The following is a 6,665-nucleotide window of genomic DNA, read 5'->3' as shown; positions in this document are numbered from 1 at the left end:
TTATTCTGAGTTGAAGAGAGAAAGAGATGGGTGTGAAGATGAATATGTTTTGACATTTAAAAATGAAGGATGGACTATATTTGATTGAGAGATAGGAGGATTAAAATTACAATTTGAATTTTGAATTTGAATTGAAGTTCCCTTCTAAAAAATCAGTAATTTATCTTAATAAAAATCGGATTTATGACATCACCTTGGACTATGTGGCATAGCTGAATGGTTGACACGTAGGCAGTTCTAGGTCATCATCTAAGCTCCCTTAATAGATAGTGTATATATATATATATATATAGGGGAGGGTTATCTTGAGAACGCTAAATATTGCGAGAACCGTGAGAACGAAAGAGAAAACCAATAATAACCGAATTTTTTTAATAAAAACCTCATTCTAATTAAAATACAACATCAAATAAGAATTCACAACATCAAATAATTCATTTCTCCTCTCAAAATCACTTTTTAGATTTTTTTACACATGCGTAAAAATAACAGATTTACACATGTGTAAATGGCACACTTACACATGTGTAAATTTTCTTTATTTACGAATTCACGTAAATTTAAACGTGTAAATTTAATTTCTAACATTGTATTCGAATAATAATGATAAGTGTAAAAAGAGATTTCGAATTTGAATTGTTTTTGACCAAGTTCTCATGGTTTTTTATTCGTTCTCACTGTTCTCACAATATTTAGCGTTCTCATTTAAACCCTCCCCTTTATATATATATATATATATATATATATATATATATATATATATATATACTAGTCGTTTACCCGCGCGATGCGGCGGGAAATATATCACTTAGGTTGGTGAATTTAGGGCTATGTACGGGGGGTTCGATTTTGAGCCATAACCAAAACCAAATTCGCAATGCAACTGAAAACACAACACTTGTTAGTAATTCTAAGGGTGAAACTTTGCAATACGATGCTCGTTTTTTGTTAGTTTATTGATCATCTCTTTATACTCGTTTCAACCCGCCAACCTATCAACCCGACACGATTAAAGTTTAATCATTTTTACAATGTATTTTCTGTGCTTTCACTTTTACCATGTGATGTAATCATGTAATCAACTTGCATTTAATACCCAAAACACCATTGATGATTACGCAAACAGTTGGTTCGAAACAACATGCTCAATTATTATGGTTCAAAATAGCCTACACATGTTTTTTTGCAGCCATTATCCAAACAATTTCTTTTTCAAACGACGACTTTCATTAGAAACCAACCTAATGCAAGGCAAAACAACTACAGCTAACAAACAAAATTACACATCAAAACACTTCCAGTTGGTCCAATCTAGAGCCAACTTCTTTGACTGATTGCAAATCCACAAGTAACTACAAGAATTGGTCTCCCCCAAAATAGTATCAATCTTTATCGGTTCATTCGATAATATACACCTGTTCCTGGCCCATCAAATATACCAGCAAGAGATCAACAAAATCACTTGCATGAGGCGTCTCTTTTTGCTTTGATCCGGTAAGAGGTTACGACAGTCAAATATATCTTTAACGGAGGAGAAATGCATCTGAGTGATTTGCGCCAGGAGCTGATGTGCTGCCAAACTTTCGCGGCTGTAAGACAAGTGAAATCATGGTCTACGGATTCGTCTTCATTTCTGTAGCTAGTCATTTGCAATTCCAAACTGTTATGGTTAAACTGTTTATTGCAGCCATAATCTCAATTCTCACATTTAATTTATCAAAACCATCCCCCTCCTAAAAAAGAAAAGAAGAAAGAAAAACAACCCTTATTGACTCCTTTTAAGATGCTTATTACTCAATAGGTCAAAAGCACTACCATATCCAATTAATTGGTCCCCCAATTCATACATTTAAATAATCTACCGTGTTGGACCGATTCAAAAATGAAATATTTAATTTCTTTAATTTAGTAACATTTACACACAATTCTATACAAATTTGAAGCGATCGCATATAACAATTACAAACGTTATTTGACTAAATTTAAAAGCTTTTCTTAATTTCTAAGGAAAGCGTTCTAATTTTTTACATTGCCTGCATAGTGAAAACTAATAAATGACTTCATAACCACTATAGTACTATAGTAAAAATTCTTCACAACCAAATGAGCACAAAGAAGGTCATTGTGTGCAAAAATTAGAATATACACGTGCTATTTAAAAGGAGAGCAGCATGAATAAGCAATTTACTTGTATCTTTGTGTCCGAATTAAAGAATAAAATAGTTATGCACACCAGGGCTAGCATGTCACTCAGATAACAATTAAATGTGTCTATTGCGATTGTAACAATTACAAAAAATGTAGTCTAAAAATTAGTTTTGGTGAATCAGAAACGTCAAATGGTTTAACTGTATTCTCGGTGTATACTTGATAATCAAATGAAAACGAATACCAATAAAAATTCCCAATACAAAAAGGCCAAACGAAACAGAAGGCTAACCTTTAACCTCTATCAACTGTTACACTCATCGGTACCGAACCAATTACACGCATAACCATCTGAATACCATATGAAAACAACTGATCATGATATGCCAATTAAAGCACATAAATACAAATATAACAGGAATATAATAGAAGATTTTTGTGATTTACCTTATACATATACACACAATTAAAGAACATACTCACTGAAATGATATCTGAAACGATTTACGAACCACGGGTTATATGCCATGGGCCATGTGGGTCATAGGATATCTCAAAGTTGAACATGAACCATCAACACCACATGAAAGAACCATTTAAACAACTTGAATATCTACAGTCCAAGCCAAATGCAAAACATCGTAATCTAAACTTGTAACACCAAAAATAGTTTTGGAAGAAAGAGACACTTATCTACAGTCCATTTATCGAATCAAAACTTGTAACCATTTAAACAACTTGAATATATGCAGTCCATTTAACGAATCAAAACTTATCACTGCCCTTTTTCATGTAGTGATTTGCCTCCACACTTCCTACACTTTATCTACAAAATAACAACTAAGTTTTATATGCTATAACTGAGTATATAATCAGGGCCGGCTCAAAATATTGTAGGCCCGAAGGGGAAAACAAAATTGAGGCCCTTTTCGTAAAAAAATAAAAGAAAAAATAATTGCTTTTGAACCTATGATTCATACACCATCTTATATATCATAAATCTCAACGTCAACAATTTTAAAGTCAAAATCACCTACATATAATATGTTTTCTTTAAAATTTGAGGCTCTAAGGAAGTGGAGGCCTAAAGCGATTGCTTTATTTCACTCCCCCTTGAGCCGGCCCTGTGTATAATTATTAATTCAAGTAATTTAATACATCTTCCTGCAAATCAGTTCATTATACTTCTTCCTGCAAATCAGCATAATGTTCCACCATTCTACCATGACCATTAATCGACCTCATGAGTGCGTCATCTAACTCCTCTGTGCATTTCTTCTCCAATCTTAATTCCATTTCCATCTTCTCACAACAAAATTGATTCAAGAAATTAACACCACAGAAAAATGTTCAAGAAATCTGAGTTCAAACTGAGACATAAAATTGAACCTGTTCCAAGTCTGGGGGCTGAAAGAACTGCAATAACACCCTCCTATAAATTCTAACTGCATTCATTTGCAGGTAGAAGTATCACATCACCCTTCAGTTCTCTTTTTATCTTTTAAAAATTGTTATAAAAATAATTTTATTTGTTTATAAAAATTAAACGGGCTAAACATGTCACCCACGAACCTGTTAAGTGCACCCAAAACAACACGTTAAGCGAGTTAGTTGGTTTATTCATTAAAGACACAATTTGGACGACTCCCGTTCCACTTGACCTGTTAGAGTAAGACTTGACATTACCTTTCTATAATTGTGATAAGAAAATCTCTCACACATAAGACATACCATAGCCTGACCGTAGCTGTTCCCGGATATCAATTGCTAAAAACAGAACCGGGCATGCACAACATCCATATTAGGTAGTTACCAAAGCTGATTTTGCTGCGAAAAGTACATAATCAAATTATGTTACTTATTGAAAACCTTTTTAAAATTGTTGAACTAAATTTGACCTATAAGTCTATAACTCAAGCTAAATTCTAGGCGATGAACCAACAAGAATTGAGTTAGAGGTGGCATAATGAGTAACGGGTCAAGTGGAGCTGTTAGGCTTGGTCGACTATACCAAAACATTTTTTGTCTGTATTATTTAGCGTGTCAAATCTGAGTCGAGAAGCATAAATTTCAATGATAAAAATAATTATTAAAAACACTTTGGATGACTTTAACCATTTTCCCCAGTATCTTTTAGCTTCTTCATATGATTCATTAAGTCAATGATGTGGATTGGGATGAAAACTGTTTTTTCTTTTCTCGGTCCATCACTTTTTTACAGATTAAGTAAACAAAAAATAATGCCAGTTGAGATGAAAAATGGGTGGTCGGTCAGGTTGGATAGGTCAATGACTCAAGTCAGAATGAAAAATGGGTGGTCAATCATGTTGAGAATCTTCAACCCTTTTAAGCTATTAACCTAGCTCAAATTTAGCTTTTATTTTCATTTTACCCATTTAACTCATAATAGGAAATGTATAACCCAAACTGACATGTTTACCTACAAACGAGTCACAATTCCCAACCTATACATGGATTATTTCCTCATGTGCCTACTCCGCCACACTACCAACCTTCATCACATAATTTCTACACTAAAAAATAAATCTAGTCAGAAAGATTGAGCAAAATTTCCATATACATGAGGATATAAGGTCACAAAATGAAAGAGATACCTTTAAATCTGAATCTGGGAGTGTCTCATAGTATGATTTTAATGTTCCATAATGTGGATGCAAAACCGAATTCATAGAACTTGTTGAAAAGATCAGAAGCAGCCATGACTGCAGTCTTGCATTAAGCACTTCTTGGATTCTTCATTGATTTCACTAAAACCATGACAACCTTTTCCTGTGTAAGTTACAACCCATATATTATATTAATAAACCACATAATTATTCAGATCAACATCATACATAAAAGAATCGGTTTTGTTTACGTACAAGATCGGTAGCAGGAGCTCAGAGTGGAACAATGCCAGTCGCCTCACATCGTTCAACGAATCGCAAATCTTTAGCCAGTCCTTTGACTACAGTCCTTCCATTAGACTCTGGGTTCCCAAAAATCAAAAAACTTTGAATCAGAATATATAAAAAGTATAAATCCCCCAAAGTGGAGCAAGAATCATGATTAACATGCGTTATTTCAAGAAACCATGATCATAAAAGGGTTTGGATTTTCAGATGAAATAATAATCAAAATACACAAAAATCAGAATTTTTTTAATCAGAATACATGAAAAGTAAGAATCTCCCAAAGTTGAACAAGAATCTTGATAAACATGTGCTATTTCAAGAAACCAAGACATATGTTTACCTTAAACTTAACTTCAAGATCAGAAAAAAAGGTCCAAAATTTTCAGATGATAAAACCAAAATACACAATATCACAAATGGATAATGAAGAAATCATTCAAAAGTTATCAATTCCAAAAAAAAAAAAAAAACCCAATTAGGGTTCCTGGAAAAGATCAACTTTCTTGAAAATCATAGACGCATTTTTAGGGTTTAGATTACAATTTTAGATGAGATAATTATCAAAATACACAAAATCACAAATGGGTAATGAAAATATCACACAAAAGTTTTCAATTCCAAAAATTCCCAAAACAGGGTTCCTGAAAAAAGATCTACTGTCTTGAAAATCACAGATGTGTTTTTATGGTTTACTGTTTTGGGTTTAAACTACGATTTCATAACATAAACAACCAAAACACATAAAAACCCAAATGGGTATTGAAACAACCACAAAAACAAGCATAAATACCTTGAACTTAACAACCGGATCCGAAACGGGTTTAAGATTTTAGGATGAGATATAATCAACAACATCAACAGCAGGAGCAACAACAGCAGGATCCAAAGGGAGTTTGTTCTCTCTGCAAACCCAAATTTGTTCCAGATCTAGCATCTAATTTTCATACTACAATGACACGATTTTGCAGTTTAGGGTTTCTCACAAGATGAAAGAGAACTCGGAGGAGGAGGTGAGAGAAATGAGAGCAGGAACGTGAAGATGGAAAGAGTGGATCTGCTTTTAGATTTTGATGATAGTACATATGGGAATGCGGGTGGTAGTGAGCGGGAATTCAAAATTTCACTGAGATTTGGCCGCCCAAAAAGAAAAGGGTATTGTTGGAAATGTAATGAATATTGTGCTTTAGAGGGTTGTACATGAAGCATTAAGGGTGTTTTAAGGGAATTCATATGACCTTAAGAAGTCCTTTGGATATGCTTATTAATATAGTATGGATATATATATATATGGGGGAAGGTTCATTTGAGAAGAAATTTAATGTGAGAAAAAAAAGAAGAAAGAGCATATTAGTAAAATACTATTTGATTTATAACTCATGTCATTAATTTTTAACTCTTTAATTAATTAGTCAATTAATCATTAATTATCCTACATATAATCTTGATGTGTGTAAAATGCAACATATAAATTACATCAAATGAGGCATAAAACAAACCCTTTTTAAGTACTAATGTTGGAAAAAGAGTGTTTTTGTCTTCCTTTTGTATTTTCAGGATGAAATGAGCTCAAATACACAAAAGAAGCAAAAAGACAGCTAATTC

At 33.0% G+C, this 6,665-nt stretch overlaps 1 long non-coding RNA gene across 1 annotated transcript; it reads right to left on the bottom strand.

Moving 5' to 3' along the window:
- Positions 1-1,126: 1,126 nt before the first annotated feature.
- On the bottom strand, positions 1,127-6,044 carry LOC110929344. Its single transcript, XR_004889591.1, has 8 exons — positions 5,854-6,044; positions 5,031-5,137; positions 4,764-4,938; positions 4,589-4,677; positions 3,538-3,975; positions 2,596-3,450; positions 2,441-2,499; positions 1,127-1,733 (listed from the first exon to the last, which is right to left on the bottom strand). It is a non-coding gene; the product is annotated as an uncharacterized LOC110929344 (long non-coding RNA).
- Positions 6,045-6,665: the final 621 nt, after the last annotated feature.

Source organism: Helianthus annuus, chromosome 3 (genome assembly GCF_002127325.2).
Source record: "Helianthus annuus cultivar XRQ/B chromosome 3, HanXRQr2.0-SUNRISE, whole genome shotgun sequence".
NCBI classification, from domain to species: Eukaryota; Viridiplantae; Streptophyta; class Magnoliopsida; order Asterales; family Asteraceae; genus Helianthus; species Helianthus annuus.
The sequence above is the reverse complement of the archived record's forward strand: the minus strand, read 5'-3'. Positions and strand labels throughout refer to the sequence as shown.